Consider the following 20,150-nt stretch of genomic DNA (forward strand, 5'->3'; position numbering starts at 1 on the left):
GAGTATTATGGCTTGGGGGTAGAAGCTGTTAAGAAGCCTTTTTGACCTAGACTTGGCACTCTGGTACTGCTTGCTGTGCGGTAGCAGAGAGAACAGTCTATGACTAGGGTGTCTGGAGTCCTTGGCAATTTTTTGAGCCTTCTTATGACACCGCCTGGTATGGAGGTCATGGATGGCAGGAAGCTTAGCCTCTTTGATGTACTGGGCCGTACGCACTTCACGCGGTCGGAGGCCGAGCAGTTGCCATACCAGGCGGTGATGCAACCAGTCAGGATGCTCTCGATGGTGCAGCTGTAGAGGACCCATGCCAAATCTTTTCAGTCTCCTGAGGAATAGGTTTTGTTGTGCCCTCTTGATGACTGTCTTGGTGTGTTTGGACCATGATAGTTTGTTGGTGATGTGGACACCAAGGAACTTGAAGCTCTCAACTTGCTCCACTACAGCCCCGTCAATAAGAATGGGGGCGGGCTCGATCCTCCTTTTTCTGTAGTCCACAATTGTCTTGATCACGTTGATGGAGAGGTTGTTATCCTGGCACCACACGGCCAGGTCTCTGACCTCCCTATAGGCTGTCTCAAAGTTGTCAGTGATCAGGCCTACCACTGTTGTGTTATTGGGCAATCTTAATGATGGTGTTGGAGTCATGCCTGGCCATGCAGTCATGTGTAAACAGGGAATACAGGAAGGGCAGATGTGTTGTTACCAACCATTACCACCTAGGGGCGGCCCATCATGAAGTCCAGGATTCAGTTGCAGAGGGAGGTGTTTAGTCCCAGGGTCCTTAGCTTAGTGGTGAGTTTTTGAAGGCACTATGTTGTTGAACGATGAGCTGTAGTCAATGAATAGCATTCTGACATAGGTGTTCATTTTGTCCAGGTGGGAAAGGGCAGTGTGGAGTGCAATTGATATTGCATCATCTGTAGATCTGTTGGGGCGGTTTGCAAATTGGAGTCGGTCTACGGTTTCTGGGATAATGGTTTTGATGTGAGCCATGACCAGCCTTTCAAAGCACTTCATGGCTACAGACGTGAGTGCTATGGGTCGGTAGTCATTTAGGCAGGTTATCTTAGTGTTCTTGGGCACAGGGACTATGATGGTCTGCTTGAAACATGTTGGTATTACAGACTCGGTCAGGGACAGGTTGAAAATGTCAGTGAAGACACTTGCCAGTTGGTCACTGCGTGCTCAGAGTACACGTCCTAGTAATCCGTCTGGTCCTGCTTAAAGGTCTTACGGCTAAGGAAGACCTTTAAGAGTATGTGTGATCACACAGTCGTCCAGAACAGCTGATGCTCTCATGCATGCTTCAGTGTTGCTTGCCTCGAAGCGAGCATAGAAGTTATTTAGCTCACCTGGTAGGCTCGTGTCACTGGGCAGCTAGCAGCTGTGCATCCCTTTAGTACGTAGTAGTTTCCAAGCCCTGCCACATCCGACGAGCGTCGGAGCTGGTGTAGTATGGCTCGATCTTAGTCCTGTATTGACGCTTTGCCTGTTGGATGGTTCGTTGGAGGGCCTAGCGGGATTTCTTATAAGCGTCCGGGTTAGAGTCCCACTCCTTGAAGGCGGCAGCTCTACCCTTTAGCTCGGTGCGGATGTTGCCTGTAATCCATGGCTTCTGGTTGGGGTATGTACGTACGGTCACTGTGGGGACGACATCATCAATGCGCTTATTGATGAAGCCAGTGACTGATGTGGTGTACTCCTCAATGAAGAATCCCGGAACATATTTCAGTCTGTGTTAGCAAAACATTCCTGTAGCTTAGCATCTGCGTTCTCTGACCACTTCCTTATTGAGTGAGTCACTGGTACTTCCTGCTTTAGTTTTTGCTTGTAAGCAGGCATCAGGAGGATAGAGTTATGGTCAGATTTGCCAAATGGAGGGCAAGGGAGAGCTTTGTACGCATCTCTGTGTGTGGAGTAAAGGTGGTTTAGAGTTTTTTTTCCCTCTGGTTGCACATTCAACATGCTGGTAGAAATGAGGTAAAATGGATTTAAGTTTCCCTGTATTGAAGTCCCTGGCCACTAGGAGCGCCTCATTTTCCTGTTTGCTTATTGCCCTATACAGCTCGTTGGGTGCCGTCTTAGTGCCAGCAATGGTTTGTGTAGACAGCTACAAATAGACAGCTACGAAAAATATAGATGAACATTTTCTTGGTAAATAGTGTGGTCTACAGCTTATCATGAGATACTCTACCTCAGGCGAGCAAAACCTTGAGACTTCCTTAATAATAGATTTCATGCACCAGTTGTTGTTTACAAATATACATAGACCGCCACCCCTTGTCTTACCGGAGGCAGCTGTTCTATTTTGCCGATGGCCCGAAAACCCCGCCAACTGTATGTAATCCATGTCATAGTTCAGCCACGACTCAGGTGAAACATAAGATATTACAGTTTTGAATGTCCCATTGGTAGGATATCCTTGATCGGAGCTCATACATTTTGTAATCCAATGATTGTACGTTGGCTAATAGGACTGATGGTAGAGGGGGTAAGACAATGGGTGGCGGTCTGTGTATATATCACATTATGTAGACGGGATGTAATGTCCTTTGACAGAGAGGGAAGGAGTTTAGAGGATTGATACGGCAGGTCTTTAAAGCTGTCCCATAACGTAACCTTTCTGGGTTTGTGTCAATACTAATCTATATGAAGGGACAGCTAACACCCAATTAACCCTAAACATGCCTGTCCTCTATACAATCTGGTGCTGCAGCTCAGCTCAGCTTAGTGAATACTACAGTAACCTCATCAGATATGTAGGTAGAACAGGTGTGTAGAACAGAGGACCATATAGGGTAACCACAGGGTAACCAGTCTAATCACATGGATCATATACGTTGTGCTTTGTTTCCTTAATAAACCTTTTGTTTTGGAGTTCAGCCTCATAACTTCAACACATGTAGATCATATCAAGCCATGATGTTCCCTAAAATCGTCGTAGCAGCGTCGCTCTAGGTCTATTCCCCACCTGTTGTAACGTTATGTTCAGTCATGTAGAACTGCTCGCTCACTCCCCATGCACGCCAGACCCCCCACACTACAATACAGCTATTGGAAGAAGGAGAAAAAAGTATTCTCTTTGAAAGAAAAACCACAAAGGCTGATGAAATCACTCTATACGGCCTTAATTCTGCCATTAGGCGAGCGGCAATGAGAGACAGCGAGAGGCAGTGCTAAGGCAATTGGCTGGGCCTCTGCTCTATATTCACAGGCCCAGGATGAGGCTGGGGGACCTGCTGAGAAAATAGTGTCGTAATCAGGAGCCACATGTTCTGCCTGATCAGGTACGCTGGCCCCCACTCCTCTCTCTCCCTCTCTCCCCTCCTCCTCCCTTCCTCTCCTCCCCGCCCGTGACTCCCTTCCCTCTCCCTGGCCAGTAAGGAGATCCTAATGAGAGTTTGGATGTACTGAGCTCCTCGTATGTGAGGAACTTGGCAGGAGGGAGGAGAGACGAGGCCTGAGGTGGGGGTGGGAACGAGAGGTAGAGAGTTTGGGAGATGGGGGGAGGGGGGGGGGGGGGCTGGGTTTTTTGTTCAGACATTTCATTATTCAGGTTGGCTGAACTAAATTCTAAACCCATAAAATTCGTATCCCCTCTGGTTTTCATTTGCATATATTTTGCCACCCCCCCCCCCCCCCCGACCTCCCAATTCCCCTTTTTTCCTCAGAAAGTGAAAGAGAGGGCGAAGCAACCAGGCCTGTCTAGGCTTTAAGATGTCACCATGGTGTGAAATATGGGTGAACAAGCAGGGGCTTTGAAACTCCAACGGACCCCCCTTAGCTCTTTTTACACATACACACTCACACACTCACACCTCTATACCCCTGTCCTACCTATACCAGAGAAGCCACCTAACTCTTCGTAATGCTTTTTTGCAACTTTTTCTCAAACTGACAATTGCTCATTTTCAACATTCAATATATATAAAAAATAAAATCACACACTGCAGGCTATAATAAATATAAAAAATATGGTTTGTAGTTTTTACACAATGACATATGCTGAAAAATATTTGTTTAAATCACAATTGAACAAGTGTTTGTGATAGGGAAACAGACATTACATCGAGTTAAACCTACAAGAACAATATTCCAGGGAAATATTTGATAAAAACGTTTAAAGTCCATTTTAATTGTCCCAATTTACACTCACATTGGTGAAAGTTGGGGATTAATTTTCAGACAGAAATGTTTGAAGCCAGGTCCTAACATTCAATTTGGGATGTGTGCCCAACTGCGTATATATGATGAAGAGAACACACAGGTAGATGGGGGTGGCTACATGTTCTGTCTGAGAAGCTAGTTGGCTAAAACAACTACAACAACACACACCCATGCAGATAGCCAGCCATGGGAGACACCTGTTTGTTTGACTAGCTGAGTTGAGCTTTTTGTTTTGGACTGTGCCGTGCTCTGGTCCAATGACACTTTTTTTATGGCCCATATGTGTGGAACTGTGGATGGGGCATGGGGGCTGAAGTTGGATGGTGATGGTAGTGAGAGGTGACGAGGGGGCATTTAGTCACATGGGATTTGCTTCTGCTGTCACCCCCCGTCCCCCCTGCAGGAGCCCCTCTGCCTCCCACACGCCTCCCTCAGCCTGCTCCCCGGTGCTCAGGCAGAATGCAGCGTCAGGAGGCTGAGCACTGAGCAGCCATTGTGTGTGCTAACCAAAGCGGAATGGCCGGGTGACAAAAGGGGGAGGAGTGGACTCAGGGCGCACAAAGCCAGGGGGAGGAGAGGAGAGGGGTGGTAGAGGAATAGGATGAGGGGTGGAGGGGTGGGGTGCGTATGGCTGGGGGCTAAATATATCCAGTCAGCCCCAAATACTCCATGCACCCCCAAAACTCCCGACAACCCCTCTCCCCCTCTGTACCCCTCTCTTCCCCACTCCGTCCTCCTGGGATGTATGTGGGCTGGGAGAAAATACAACAACTGAAACTGCAAACTCACTGTTGATTTTACTTTCATGAATTGTGTCTTCAAACTGGCCAAAATACGTAGATAGTAAGTATTAGTAGTCATCATTGACCTAAATCCCTATCAAACTGGCCTGTGAGCATTCTGTCTCTCTGTCTAACTAACAGGTGTTGCTGACATCCTAAAATAGACACAAAATACTTGCGGCTCAGTTCACAAACTTTCAACATATACTGTACGTTTGGAATGAAATGGTGAGACAGATAATCTCATTCATATTTGAGGTCCAATTTGACATCTAAAATTGACATTTTATTTGAGGAACTTGTTCTATATCCTCCTTTTTCAACTTCCCCAATACAGTCATGTCAGTGATTGATTGCTGAGGGCCCTGTGGTGTTTGAGAGAGAGAGAGAGAGAGAGAGGAGAGAGAGAGAAATGGAAAGAGAGGGAGGAATCTGTATAGCATTACCACTCTAAACCAACCACTAACCCTTCATAGAGAAGACCTGAGTGAAGAGACCACTCTAAACCAACCGCTAACCCTTCATAGAGAAGACCTGAGTGAAGAGACCACTTTAAACCAACCGCTAACCCTTCATAGAGAAGACCTGAGTGAAGAGACCACTCTAAACCAACCGCTAACCCTTCATAGAGAAGACCTGAGTGAAGAGACCACTTTAAACCAACCACTAACCCTTCATAGAGAAGACCTGAGTGAAGAGACCATTCTAAACCATCCACTAATCAGTGGCTTGGTATCAATACATCAAACACATGGTTTCCATTTGTTTGATGCTTTTCCATTTGCTCCGTTCCAGCCATTATTATGAGCTGTCCTCCCCTCAGCAGCCTCCTGTAAACAACAGCTGGTGCACGATATCTAAGGAAGTCTCGAGCTACTGCTCGCCTGAGGTCGAGTTCTCATGATAAGCTGTAGACCACACTACCTACCGAAAGAGTTTTCATCTATATTCTTTGTAGCTGTTTACATACCACCACAGTCAGAGGCTGGCACTAAGATAGCGTTGAATGCGCTGTATTATGCCACAAGATAAACAAGAAAACGCTAACCCAGAGGCGGTGCTCCTAGTAGCCGGGACTTTAATGCAGGGAAACTTAAATCAGTTTTACCTCATTCTATCAACATGTTAAATGTGCAACCAGAGGGAAAATAACTCTGGACCACCTATACTCCACACACAGAGATGCATACAAAGCTCTACCTCGCACTCCATTTGGCAAATCTGACCATAATTCTATCGTCCTGATTCCTGCTTACAAGCAAAAATTTAAACAGGAAGCACCAGTGACTAGATCAATAAAAAAAGTGGTCAGATGAATCAGATTCTAAACTACATGATTGTTTTGCTAGCACAGACTGGAATATGTTCCGGGATCCCTCCAATGGCATTGGGGAGTACACCACATCTGTCATTGGCTTCATCAATAAGTGCATCGATGATGTCGTCCCCACAGTGACCATACGTGCATACCCCAACCAGAAACCATGGATTACAGGCAGCATCAGCACTGAGCTAAATGCTAGAGCTGCTGCGTTCAAGGAGCGGGACTCTAACCCGGAAGCTTATAAGAAATCCCGCTATGCCCTCCAACGAACCATCAAACAGGCAATGCGTCAATACAGGACTAAGATCAAGTCATACTACACCGGCTCTGATGCTTGTTGGATGTGGCAGGGCCAGTAAACCATCACAGACTACAAAGGGAAGCACAGCTGAGAGCTGCCCAGTGACACGAGCCTACCGGACGAGCTAAACTACTTCTATGCTCGAAGGCAAATAACACTGAAACATGCATGAGAGCACCAGCTGTACCAGAAGACTGTGTGATCACGCTCTCCGCAGCCAATGTGAGTAAGACCTTGAGACAGGTCAACATTCACAATGCCGCAGGGCCAGACGGATTACTAGGACGTGTACTGCGAGCATGCGCTGACCAACTAGCAAGTGTCTTCACTGACATTTTCAACCTGTCTCTGACCGAGTCTGTAATACCAACATGTTTCAAGCAGACCATCATAGTCCCTGTGCCCAAGAACACTAAGATAACCTGTCTAAATGACTACCGACCCGTAGCCCTCACGTCTGTAGCCATGAAGTGCTTTGAAATGCTGGTGATGGCTCACATCAACACCATCATCCCAGAAACCCTAGGCCCACTCCAATTTGCATGCCACCCCAACAGATCCACAGATGATGCAGTCTCTATTGCGCTCCACACTACCCTTTCCCATCTGGACAAAAGGAACACCTATGTGAGAATGATATTCATTCACTACAGCTCAGTGTTCAACACCATAGTGCCCTCAAAGCTCATCAATAAGGTAAGGACCCTGGGACTAAACACCTCCCTCTGCAACTGGATCCTGGACTTCCTGACAGGCCGCCCCCAGGTGGTAATGGTAGGTAACAACACATCTGCCATGCTGATCCTCAACACGGTGGCCCCTCAGGGGTGTGTGCTCAGCCCCCTCCTGTACTCCCTGTTCACTCATGACTGCACGGCCAGGCACGACTCCAACACCATCATTAATTTTGCCGATGACACAACAGTGGTAGGCCTGATCACTGACAACAACGAGACAGCCTATACGGAGGAGGTCAGAGACCTGGCCGTGTGGTGCCAGGACAACAACCTCTCCCTCAACGTGATCAAGACAAAGGAGATGATTGTGGACTACAGGAAAAAGAGGACCGAGCACGCCCCCATTCTCATTGACGGGGCTGTAGTGGAGCAGGTTGAGAGCTTCAAGTTCCTTGGTGTCCACACCAACAAACTAACATGGTCCAAGCACACCATGACAGTCTTGAAGAGGGCACAACAAAACCCATTCCCCCTCAGGAGACTGAAAAGATTTGGCATGGGTCCTCAGATCCTCAAAAGGTTCAACATCTGCACCATCAAGACCATCCTGACTGGTTGCATCACTGCCTGGCATGGCAACTGCTCGGCCTCCGACCACAAGGCACTACAGAGGGTAGTGCGAACGGCCCAGTACATCACTGGGGCCAATCTACCTGCCATCCAGGACCGCTATACCAGGCGGTGTCAGAGAAAGGCAACCGCACGGCAAGTGGTACCGGAGCGCCAAGTCTAGGTCCAAGAGGCTTCTAAACAGCTTCTACCCCCAAGCTATAAGACGCCTGAACATCTAGTCAAATGGCTACCCAGACTATTCGCATTGCCCCCCCCAACACACCACTGCCACTCTCTGTTATTATCTACGCATAGTCACTTTAATTAACTCTACCATCATGTACATACTACCTCAACTAACCGGTGTCCCTGCACATTGACTCTGTACCGGCACCCCACTCTATATATTGTTATTTTTTCCTGTTCTTCTATAATTACTTGTTACTTTTTTATCTCTTATCCTTATCCATATTTTTAAACTGCACTGTCGGCTAGGGGCTCGTAAGTAAGCATTTCACTGTAAGATCTACACCTGTTGTATTCGGAGCATGTGACTAATACAATTTGATTTGTGGAGCACATCCACTCCAAACAGAATTCTAGTAGTAATATCACTCTCTGGTCTACGCCAATGGGATTTAGCCTGTTTGGCTTCAACTAGATACTGGATCTCTCCTTCTGTCCCAAACTGACTGTGGGGACAGCCAGCCAGTGAGATGTCTGCATTAGATACATGTCTTTGTGTTGCCATGGAGATAACCTCCAGATGGCCTCCAGTCACGGATGTCCCCTGGCCCACCCCTTGGCTGGTCACCAAACCCACAAAGGGCCACAGGGCCATTTTGAAGAGGCCTCTCTTGCTCGTCGGGCCCTTCCTCGCCCCCTCTTACGCAAGGTGGACTCAGGAACATCAAAGGGAAGCTCTATAGAAACTCCCCTCTCGATCCTGACCCCCCCCATCCCCCCTCCTCCCTCTCACCTCCCCTCATATACACACTTACCATTTGAAAACCCTCTTCATTCCTGCGGACCTCACCCTTTTCACATCTATTTACAAACCCCACTGTAGGGCCCAATGGCAGTGTCCCTTTTGTCTGGTTGTTAGCAACCAGGTTAGGAAGTAGCTTGCTGGGTTGTTTTACGTTATCTTTTGTGATGTTGAACTAGAGGGTCAAACTCATCGAAAGCCCTCAGGGCCACGCATAGTTCATATAACAGTAGTGAACTGGTAGGGTCAACCCAGGAAATCCACAACACACTTTCTTTACCACCACTCCTACAAGGTGTGTTTTGCCCAGAGCTAGTACATTTATGTCTCTGGACAGTACAGGTTGTCTTGGCCCTAACTCACCTCCAGTAGTGCAGTCAGAGCCCTCTCCATCAGAACCATGTCCCTGCCAGCCATTATCCATGCAGCCTGTAAATCGGCCCGCAATCAGGGCCCCGTGGCTCCTGGAGCCCTCACCTCACCACTCCAGATGATTCCCCTGGCTGATTGGGTTAACTGGACTCCTGTCTGTGGAGGCATTAGCATGGATTGTTTTCTGGATGGCACACTGATGGAGCTGTATTAGTATTCACACCTCACCTCACCTCACCTCTGCTGAGCCCCTGGGCTTCAGGAGGGGAGTCCTCACAAGTGGTTCGACTGGAACCGAATGGTCTCCAGACTAGCGGGTTGGTCTACTGGAGACTGGTCCGTCTGGGTTTAGATTTCTTTAGATAAGAGACATTTATGTTGTTTACAGTTCTGTCTTGTCAAATGGGTTGTGACTGAACACAGTAAGAAGCTCACTCCCCAACTCTGTGTCTCACCCATGAGGGCTCCATAGGTACTCTGCAGCAATCAGAGACTGACCCATGGCTGGTGTCTTACCATGATGCCTACGGAGAAGGTCTGATGTGCTCTGTGTCTGTGGTATTAGATAGGTAGGGATGAAAAAATGGGTTTGTGAGTGGCGACATCATCAAGCTTTCATATGAGTGAGTGAATTCAGTTGGTTTCCGTTTGTGAGACACACACACACACACACACACACACACACACACACACACACACACACACACACACACACACACACACACACACACACACACACACACACACACACACACACACACACACACACACACACACACACCCACATCTCAACCTCTCTCTCTGGCTGAGTTATGCCCGGAGACAACCATTGTCTAGAGCCTTGTGGAATCCTGGTGACATCACAGTTGTCCAGGCTCTAGTGCGCTTAGTGACCACTCAGGTCTGGCTCCACACAAACAGAGAGAGAGCGAGAGAAAGAGAGAGACAGAGGGAGGGAGTGGAGAGATGAAAGAGTTGGGTCAGTGGAGAGAGAGGGGGTGGGGACAGAGAGGGGGTTGAGTGAGAGCGTTTGGGGAGGGGGGAAAGAGAGAGAGGGATAGGGAGAGATTTGGGGTATTGTGGGGAGAGAGAGGAGAGTCAGGGGGAGAGGGGGGCCGTGTGGAGTGTTTTGGGTTCTTATAGTTAGCCAAATCAACCCACAATGTACAAACATCCAGCAGACCTGTCTCCCACGTGGGAAACACCAAAAGCTGTACATAGAGCAGAACGAAAAAAGTGCCAAACTTCCTGTATTTAGAACCACATTACCTCATTCAGACTAGGGGGTAGATTCAATCTGTAGTGCTGAAGATCTGCCCTATACCCCAATATAAAAGTATAGGTCATTTCTGATTGAGCTGACATATGCAGTCTTTACTGTGAATGCGGTAAAGGCTGCATTAAATTGCGCTTGAATAATTGAATAAACCCCATTTTATACTATGTAGAAATATCTAATGCTAAAAGACATATCTGGTTAATCAATGACGGGAAACTAGAAAGGAAGCTGGTCGCATTTGCAACCTGACCCTAGAAACAGAGGAGATACTCAAAGAATATAATTTATTGTCAGATATAGGAATCAGACACAGATCCTCTCTAGGAATTACTCTGTCTGTCTTCCTGTGTGTGTGTGTGTGTGTGTGTGTGTGTGTGTGTGTGTGTGTGTGTGTGTGTGTGTGTGTGTGTGTGTGTGTGTGTGTGTGTGTGTGTGTGTGTGTGTGTGTGTGTGTGTGTGTGTGTGTGTGTGTGTGTGTGAGAGAGAGAGACACGGAGAGAGAGGCGGAGTGAGAGGCGGAGTGAGGTGTATGTGTGTGTGTGTGTGTGTGTGTGTGTGTGAGAGAGAGAGAGACGGAGAGAGAGGCGGAGTGAGAGTGAGAGAACGAGAGACAGAGAGAAAGAGATGGAGCGAGAGAGAGCAGAAATGGGCCTCCGGTGAAATCTTGCGCTATGTGTCTGAGCTGGTCTTTCTTTCCGCTTGTTAGGACTATCTCTGTTAGTAATCATGATAAAGTTTACTGTCTGTCTCTCTACATGTCACAGAGTTGTAGAGAGGGTCAGAATGTTCAGCAAAAGAGTGGAACATGTTAATCATTTTGTGGTTATGTGGCAGCTGCTATATTTGTATGTGCGAGTGAGCGGTGTGTGGGTATCTGAGTGTGTGTGCATGTGCGTGCGTGTGTGTGTAGGTGTGTGTTTATTTCAATGTGTGTGTATGCTTTTTGCTGTATGTGTGTTTATTTTGCTGTGTGTATGTGTTTTGCTGTGTGCGTCAGATTGTGTGTGTGTATTGTGGGGCAGGGGGTGGTGGTGGTGGGGGGATGCCAGCTCCCAGGAAGCTCAGGGCTATAGAAACCTGAGCCAGCAACTCCTGAGACAATGAGAGAAACACGTGAGGTTCTGGCACATGGTGGCTTGGATTACCTACCTGTCCTGCCTCACTGGGCCCCACTCTGCCTGCCTGCCTGCCTGCCTGCCTGCCTGCCTGCCTGCCTGCCTGCCTGCCTGCCCTCCTCGCTCACTGAACTTTTGGCCCTGGGAGCATAGTTGCCCAGCTCCCTGTTAACTCCCTGAACCGCTCTATCTCCCTCCCTCTTTTTCCCTCTTTCCTTCTCTCCCTCTCTCATTTACTCCCTCTATTTTCATACTTTCCTTCATTACATCCCTCTATTATCTCCCCAACGCTTCCTCTACCCTGTCATCTCCCTTTTTCTATTTCTGCCCCTCCTCGTTTCCTCTTTCTCTCACTCGTTTTCCATCGTCCACTCTCTTACACCCCCCCATCTCTCTGTCTGTCTCTCTCTCTGTTTTTCTCTCTGTCCTCCCCTCTCTCGCTCTCTCTCTCTCACTGTCTCTCTGCCCCCCTCTCTCTGTCTCGCTCTCTCTCTCTCTGTCTCTCTGCCCCCCTCTCTCTGTCTCTCTCTGTCTCTCTCTGTCTTTCTCTGTCTCTCCCAATCCTGCTCCTCAGGCTGACTGGTGCTCCAGACAAAGGGTGTCCCCTACCATCCATCCATCTATAGGCCACAGGTGAGCTCTCTCATACCGGGCAAACCAGACTTTCAAGTCTCCCACACTAACATACACATACATATTGGGCTGGGCTCCTCTCACCTGTGCAAATAGAATTGGCTAGGGTGAGAGAAAGAAAGAGAGCGCGAGAAGGTGAGAGAAAAAAAGAGAGGTGGGTGACAGACAGAGAGAGGGAGAAGAGAGAGAAGGAAAGAAAAAGATAGTCAAATGAAGAAGTCTGCCTGCCATGTTACTCAGAATCCCACATAGCGGAGCAAACCCCCAGCAGCACAACACCTCACCTGGGCTCTCCTCCACCTTTCACTCCTTTGTTTTCGCTCTTAACCAACTCTCCCTCTCTTTCTAATGCTGGCCGTACAGCCATAGGGGTGTAGGTTCCACATTTGAAATGAAGAATATCAAATAGAAAAGGACAAAAGGAAGGCAGAAAGAGTGAAAACGTCATATCTGTCTTTCTCACGCGCTCTCATTCGCGCGCTCGCTCTCGCGCTCTCTCTCTCGTGCTCTCTCTCTCTTGCGCTCGCTCTCTCTCTCGCGCTCTCCCTCTCTGTCTCTGTCTCTCTTCCTCTGTCTGTCTCTTTTCCTCTCTCTGTCTCTGTCTGTCTGTCTCTCTGTCTCTCTCTCTCTCCCTCTGTCTGTCTGTCTTTCTCTGTCTCTCTCTCTCTCTCTCTCTCTGTCTGCAGGTTGGGACCTGAAAGACGTGCCAGACCCTCTGCCAAACGTCGTCCTCCACCTCGCCCTGCAGACATTGGTATATACACACGCAAAACACACACACGCACATGAAACACACACACAACATGAAACATACTAATCTTCCTCATTAACACACATAGTTTCCAAATTACACCCATCTGTGCATGCTTGCAAACACACACATACACACACACACTCTTTCGACATCATTCACTCATTCACATCCATACCCATGTAAACACCTTTACTCCTTCACAGTCAATCTCCCTCACACACACAAACAAACTGTTTTTCATGGTTTGGGCTAGACCCCTTAGTTCCAGTGAAGGGAAATATTAACGCTACAGTATACAATTACATTCTAGACTATTCCGTGCTTCCAACATTGTTGCAACAGTTTGGTGAAGGCTCTTCCCTGTTTCAGCATGACAATGCCTCCATGCACAAAGTGAGGTCCATAGAGAAATGGTTTGTCGAGATCTGTGTGGAAGAACTTGACTGGCCTGCACAGAGCCCTGACCTCAACCCTATCAAACACCTTTGGGATGTGTTGGAACACCGACTGCGAGCCAGGCCTAATTGCCCAACATCAGTGCCCAACCTCACTAATGCTCTTGTGGCTGAATGGAAGCAAGTCCCTGCAGCAATGTTCCAACATCTTGTAGAAAGCCCTCCCAGAAGAGTGGAGGCTGTTATAGCAGCAAAGGGTGGACCAACTCCATATTAATGCCCATGATTTTTGAATGAGATGTTCAACGAGCAGGCGTCCACATACGTTTGGTCATGTAGTGTGTATATATATCATTAGGCTGTATGTATTTTTAGATATAGGCCAATTGTAAATGTATTTTATTGTAATAAAATCAAATATTGTTGATCACATACACATGGTTAGCAGATGTTAATGCGAGTGTAGTAAAATGCTTGTGCTTCTAGTTCCGACAGTGCAGTAATATCTAACAAGTAATCAAACAATTCCCCAACAACTACTTAATACACACAAACCTAAAGTGGTGAATGAGAATATGTACATATAAGTTTAGACGTACCCGATTTAATCTGGTTACTACTCATGCCCAGTAACTAGACTATGCATATAATTGTTTGATTTGGATAGAAAACACCCTAAAGTTTCTAAAACTGTTTGAATGGTGTCTGTGAGTATAACAGAACTCATTTGGCAGGCCAAAACCTGAGAAGATTCCAAACAGGAAGCGCCCTCTCTGACCATTTCTTGGCCTTCTTTGTCATCTCTATCCAAAACAGGGGATCTCTGCTGTAACGTGACATTTTCTAACGCTCCCATAGGCTCTCAGAAGGCGCCAGAACGTTGAATGATGACTTTGCAGGCCATGGCTGAAAAACAGTAGCGCATTTGGTAAGTGGTCGATCTGAGAACAATGAGACTGGGGCGCGCGTGCACGAGACGACTTCATGTTTACATTTTCAGTCTTTGAACGAAAACAACGAGCCCACTACTGTTGTGTCGTCTGAAAACTTGATGATTGAGTTGGAGGCGTGCATGGCCATGTAGTTGTGGGTGAACAGGGAGTACAGGAGGGGGCTGTGCACGCACTCTTGTGGGGCCCCTGTGTTGAGGATCAGCGAAGTGGAGATGTTGTTTCCTACCTTCACCACCTGGGGGCGGCCCGTCAGAAAGTCCAGGACCCAATTGCACAGGGTGGGGTTGAGACCCAGGGCCTCCAGCTTGATGATGAGCTTGGAGGGTACTATGGTGTTGAATGCTGAGCTGTAGTCAATGAACAGCATTCTTACAAAGGTTTTCTTCTTGTCCAGATGGGATAGGGCAGTGTGCAGTGTGATGGCGATTGCGTCATCTGTGGACCTGTTGGGGCAGTATGCAAACTGAAGTGGGTCTAAGGTGTCAGGTAAGGTGGAGGTGATATGAGTCTTGACTAGTCTCTCAAAGCACTTCATGATGACAGAAGTGAGTGCTACGTGGCAGTAGTCGTTTCGTTCAGTTATCTTTGCCTTCCTGGGTACCGGAACAATGGTAGCTATCTTGAAGCATGTGGGGACAACAGACTGTGATAGGGAGCAATTGAATACGTCTGTTAACACACCAGTCAGCTGGTCTACGCATGCTCTGAGGACGAGGCTAGGGATGCCGTCTGGGCCAGCGGCCTGCGAGGGTTAACACGTTTAAATGTTTTACTGACGTCGGCCACAGAGAACGAGAGTGGGGGGTGTGGTTCTTGTTAGCGGGCCGCGACGGTGGCACTGTATTATCCTCAAAGCGGGCAAAGAATGTGTTTTAAGCCGAAGAACACCATCCCAACCGTGAAGCACTAGGATGGCAGCATCATGTTGTGGGGGTGCTTTGCTGCAGGAGGGACTAGTGCACTTCACAAAATAGATGGCATCATGAGGAGGGAAAATGATGTGGATATATTGAAGAAACATCTCAAGACATCAGTCAGGAAGTTAACCTCTCAGGGCTAGGCGGGACGAAATCGTCCCACCTACTCAACAGCCAGTGGAATCCCGTGGCGCGATATTCAAATACCTTAGAAATGGTATTACTTCAATTTCTCAAACATATGACTATTTTACACCATTTTAAAGACAAGACTCTCGTTAATCTAACCACACTGTCCGATTTCAAAAAGGCTTTACAACGAAAGCAAAACATTAGATTATGTCATTAGAGTACCCAGCCAGAAATAATCAGACACCCATTTTTCAAGCTAGCATATAATGTCACAAAAACCCAAACCACAGCTAAATGCAGCACTAACCTTTGATGATCTTCATCAGATGACACTCCTAGGACATTATGTTATAGAATACATGCATGTTTTGTTCAATCAAGTTCATATTTATATCAAAAACCAGCTTTTTACATTAGCATGTGACTAGCATGTGACTAGCATTCCCACCGAACACTTCCGGTGAATTTACTAAATTACTCACGATAAACGTTCACAAAAAACATAACAATTATTTTAAGAATTATAGATACAGAACTCCTTTATGCAATCGCTATGTCCGATTTTAAAATAGCTTTTCGGTGAAAGCACATTTTGCAATATTCTGAGTAGATAGCCAGGCCATCACAGGCTAGCTATTTTGACACCCACCAAGTTTGGTACTCACCAAACTCAGATTTACTATAAGAAAAATTGGATTACCTTTGCTGTTCTTCGTCAGAATGCACTCCCAGGACTTCTACTTCAATAACAAATGTTGGTTTGGTTCCAAATAATCCATAGTTATATCCAAATAGCGGCGTTTTGTTCGTGCGTTCAAGACACTATCCGAAGGGTAAAGAAAGGTGACGAGCCCGGCGCGTTTCGTGCCCAAAAAAATTCTAAATATTGCATTACCGTACCTCGAAGCATGTCAAACGCTGTTTAAAATCAATTTTTATGCGATTTTTCTCGTAAAAAAGCAATAATTTTCCGACCGGGAAACCCTGTTTTCGTTCAAAGACTGAAAATGTAAACATGGTGGAGTCTCGTGCACGCTCGCCCCAGTCTCATTGTTCTCAGATCGACCACTATCCAAATGCGCTACTGTTTTTCAGCCATGGCCTGCAAAGTCATCATTCAACGTTCTGGCGCCTTCTGAGAGCCTATGGGGAGCGTTAGAAAATGTCACGTTATGCCAGAGATCCCCTGTTTTGGATAGAGATGATCAAGAAGGCCAGGAAATGGTCAGAGAGGGCGCTTCCTGTTTGGAATCTTCTCAGGTTTTGGCCTGCCAAATGAGTTCTGTTATACTCACAGACACCATTCAAACAGTTTTAGAAACTTTTGGGTGTTTTCTATCCAAATCAAATTATATGCATATTCTAGTTACTGGGCAGGAGTAGTAACCAGATTATATCGGATACGTTTTTTATCCGGCCTTGCAAATACTGCCCCCTATCCCCAACAGGTTAATTTGTCTGGAAGCGTGACGTCGGTGTGCATGACGTAGCTGATTTTCTTTTTGTAGTCCGTGATTTCCTGTAGACCCTGCCACATACAGTGGCTTGCGAAAGTAATCACCCCCCTTGGCATTTTTCCTATTTTGTTGCCTTACAACCTGAAATTAAAATGGATTTTTGTGAGGGGTTTGTCTTTTGATTTACACAACATGCCTACCACTTTGAAGATGCAAAATATTTTTTATTGTGAAACAAACCATAAATCCAACAAAAAAAACCCGGAAAACTTGAGTGTGCATAACTATTCACCACCCCCAAAGTCAATACTTTGTAGAGCCACCTTTTGCAGCAGCAATCTTCAAGTCATACTACATATTCTCAATTGGATTGAGGTCTGGGCTTTGACTAGGCCATTCCAAGACATATAAATGTATCCCCTTAAACCACTCTAGTGTTGCTTTAGCAGTATGCTTAGAGTCATTGTCCTGCTGGAAGGTGAACCTCCGTCCCAGTCTCAAATCTCTGGAAGACTGAAACAGGTTTCCCTCAAGAATTTCCCTGTATTTAGAACTATTCATCATTACTTCAATTCTGACCAGTTTCCCAGTCCCTGCCGATGAAAAAAATCCCCACAGCATGTTGCTGTCACCACCATGCTTCCCTGTGGGGACGGTATTCTTGGGGTGATGAGAGGTGTTGGGTTTGCGCCAAACATAGCATTTCCTTGATGGCCTTAAAGCTCAATTTTAGTCTCATCTGACCAGTGTACCTTCTTCCATATGTTTGGGGAGTCTCCCACATACCTTTTTGTGAACACCAAATGTGTTTGCTTATTTCTTTCTTGAAGCAATGGCTTTTTTCTGTCCACTCTTCCGTAAAGCTTAGCTCTGTGGAGTGTACGGCTTAAAGTGGTCCTTTGGACAGATACTCCAATCTCCGCTGTGGAGCTTTGCAGCTCCTTCGGGGTTATCTTTGGTCTCTTTGTTGCCTCTCTGACTAATGCTCTCCTTGCCTGGTCTGTGAGTTTTGGTGGGCGGCCCTCTCTTGGCAGGTTTGTTGTGGTGCCATGTTCTTTCCATTTTTAATAATGGATTTAATGGTGGGATGTTCAAACTTTCAGATATTTTTTTATCACCCAACCCTGATCTGTACTTCTCCACAACTTTGTCCCTGACCTGTTTGGAGAGCTCCGTGGTCTTCATGGTGCCGCTTGCTTGGTGGTGTCACTTGCTTAGTGGTGTTGCAGACTATGGGGCCTTTCAGAACAGGTATTGAGATCATTGAGATCAAATATATTGAGATCATGTGACACTTAGATTTCACACAGGTGGACTTTATTTAACTAATTATGTGACTTCTGAAGGTAATTGGTTGCACCAGATCTTATTTAGGGGCTTCATAGCAAAGGGGGTGAATACATATGCATGCACCACTTTTCCTTTTTTTTCTTTTTTTTAAATAAATTGTTTCATTTGACTTAACCAATTTGGACTATTTTATGTATGTCCATTACATGAAATCCAAATAAAAATCAATTTAAATTACAGGTTGTAATGAAACAAAATAGGAAAAACGCCTAGGGGGGTGAATACTTTTGCAAGGCACTGTACGTCTCGTGTCTGAACCGTTGTACTGCGACTCCACCTTGTCCTTGTACCGGCACTTCACTTGTTTGATTGCCTTGCGGAGGGAATAACTACAGTGTTTAAATGCAGCCATATTCCCAGATCTCTTTCCATTGTTAAATGTGGTGGTTCGCGCTTTCAGTTTTGCACGAATGCTGCCATCCATCCACAGTTTCTGGTTAGGGTAGGTTTTAATAGTTGCAGTGGGTACAACATCTCCAATGCACTTCTTTCTAAACTCACTCACCGAGTCAGCGTATAGGTCGATTTTGTTCTCTGAGGCTGACCGGAACATATTCCAGTCCGCGTGATCAAAACAATCTTGAAGCGTGGCTTGCGATTGTTCAGACCAGCGTTGAATGGTTCTCGTCACTGGTACATCCTGTTTGAGTTTCTGCCTATAAGACGGTAGGAGCAAGATGGCGTCGTGGTCGGATTTGCCGAAGGGAGGGCGGGGGAGGGCTTTGTATGCATTGCGGAAGTTAGAGTATATTCCCCCTGCACATAGTGCAATCAATATGCTGATAGAATTTAGGTAGCCTTGTTCTCAAATGTGCTTTGTTAAAATCCCCAGCTACAATAAATGCAGCCTCAGGATATATGGTTTCCAGTTTACATTGAGTCCAATGAAGTTCCTTGAGGGCCGTCTTGGTGTCTGCTTGAGGGGAAATGTACACAGCTGTGACTATAACTGATGAGAATTCTCTTGGTAGGTAAATTCTAGGTCGGGTGAGCAAAAGGACTTGAGTTCCTGTATGTTGTTATGATTACACCATGTGTCGTTAATCACAAAGCATACACCCCCTCCCTTCCTCTTCTCAGAGAGGTGTTTATCTCTGTCGGCGTGATGCATTGAGAAGCCTGGTGGCTGAACCGACTGACAACATATCCCGAGAGAGCCATGTTTCCGTGAAACAGAATGTTACAATCTCTGATGTCTCTCTGGAAGGCAACGCTTGCTCGAATTTAATCTACCTTGTTGTCAAGAGAATGGACATTGGCGAGTAGTATACTCGGGAGTGGTGGGCGAAGTGCACGTCTACGGAGCCTGACCAGGAGGCCGCTCCGTCTGCCCATTCTTCGACGCCGTTGTTTTGGGTCGGCTACCGGGATTAGATCCATTGTCCTGGGTGGTGGTCCGAACAGAGGATCCGCTTCGGGAAAGTCGTATTCCTGGTCGTAATGTTGGTAAGTTGACATTGCTCTTAAACTCAGCAAAAAAAGAAACATCCCTTTTTCAGGACCCTGTCTTTCAAAGATAATTCGTAAAAATCCAAATAACTTCACAGATCACAGATTCATTGTAAAGGGTTTAAACACTGTTTCTCATGCCTATTCAATGAACCATGAACAATTAATGAACATTCACCTGTGGAACGGTCATTAAGACACTAATAGCTTACAGACGGTAGGCAATTAAGGTCACAGTTATGAAAACTTAGGACACTAAAGAGGCATTTCTACTGACTCTGAAAAACATCAAAAGAAAGATGCCCAGGGTCAATAAATTGCTATGTCTGTACTGTAAGACGCCTAAGACTACAGGGAGACAGGACGGACAGCTGATCATCCTCACAGTGGCAGACCATGTGTAACAACACCTGCACAGGATCGGTACATCCGAACATCACATCTGCAGGACAGGTACAGGATGGCAACAACAACTGCCCGAGTTACACCAGGA

The 20,150-nt window shown here is 46.5% G+C and overlaps 1 long non-coding RNA gene across 1 annotated transcript in view; it reads left to right on the forward strand.

Moving 5' to 3' along the window:
- LOC123744641 (uncharacterized) overlaps positions 1-13,831 on the forward strand; it is a 68,317-nt gene extending 54,486 nt beyond the window's left edge. Inside the window, exons 4-5 of the long non-coding RNA XR_006771046.2 lie at positions 12,192-12,250; positions 12,937-13,831. This is a non-coding gene — a long non-coding RNA (uncharacterized LOC123744641). The remainder of the gene's footprint in view (positions 1-12,191; positions 12,251-12,936) is intronic.
- The last annotated feature ends 6,319 nt before the right edge of the window (positions 13,832-20,150 follow it).

This window comes from Salmo salar, chromosome 09, assembly GCF_965601325.2.
Source record: "Salmo salar chromosome 09, fSalSal1, whole genome shotgun sequence".
Taxonomy (NCBI): domain Eukaryota; kingdom Metazoa; phylum Chordata; class Actinopteri; order Salmoniformes; family Salmonidae; genus Salmo; species Salmo salar.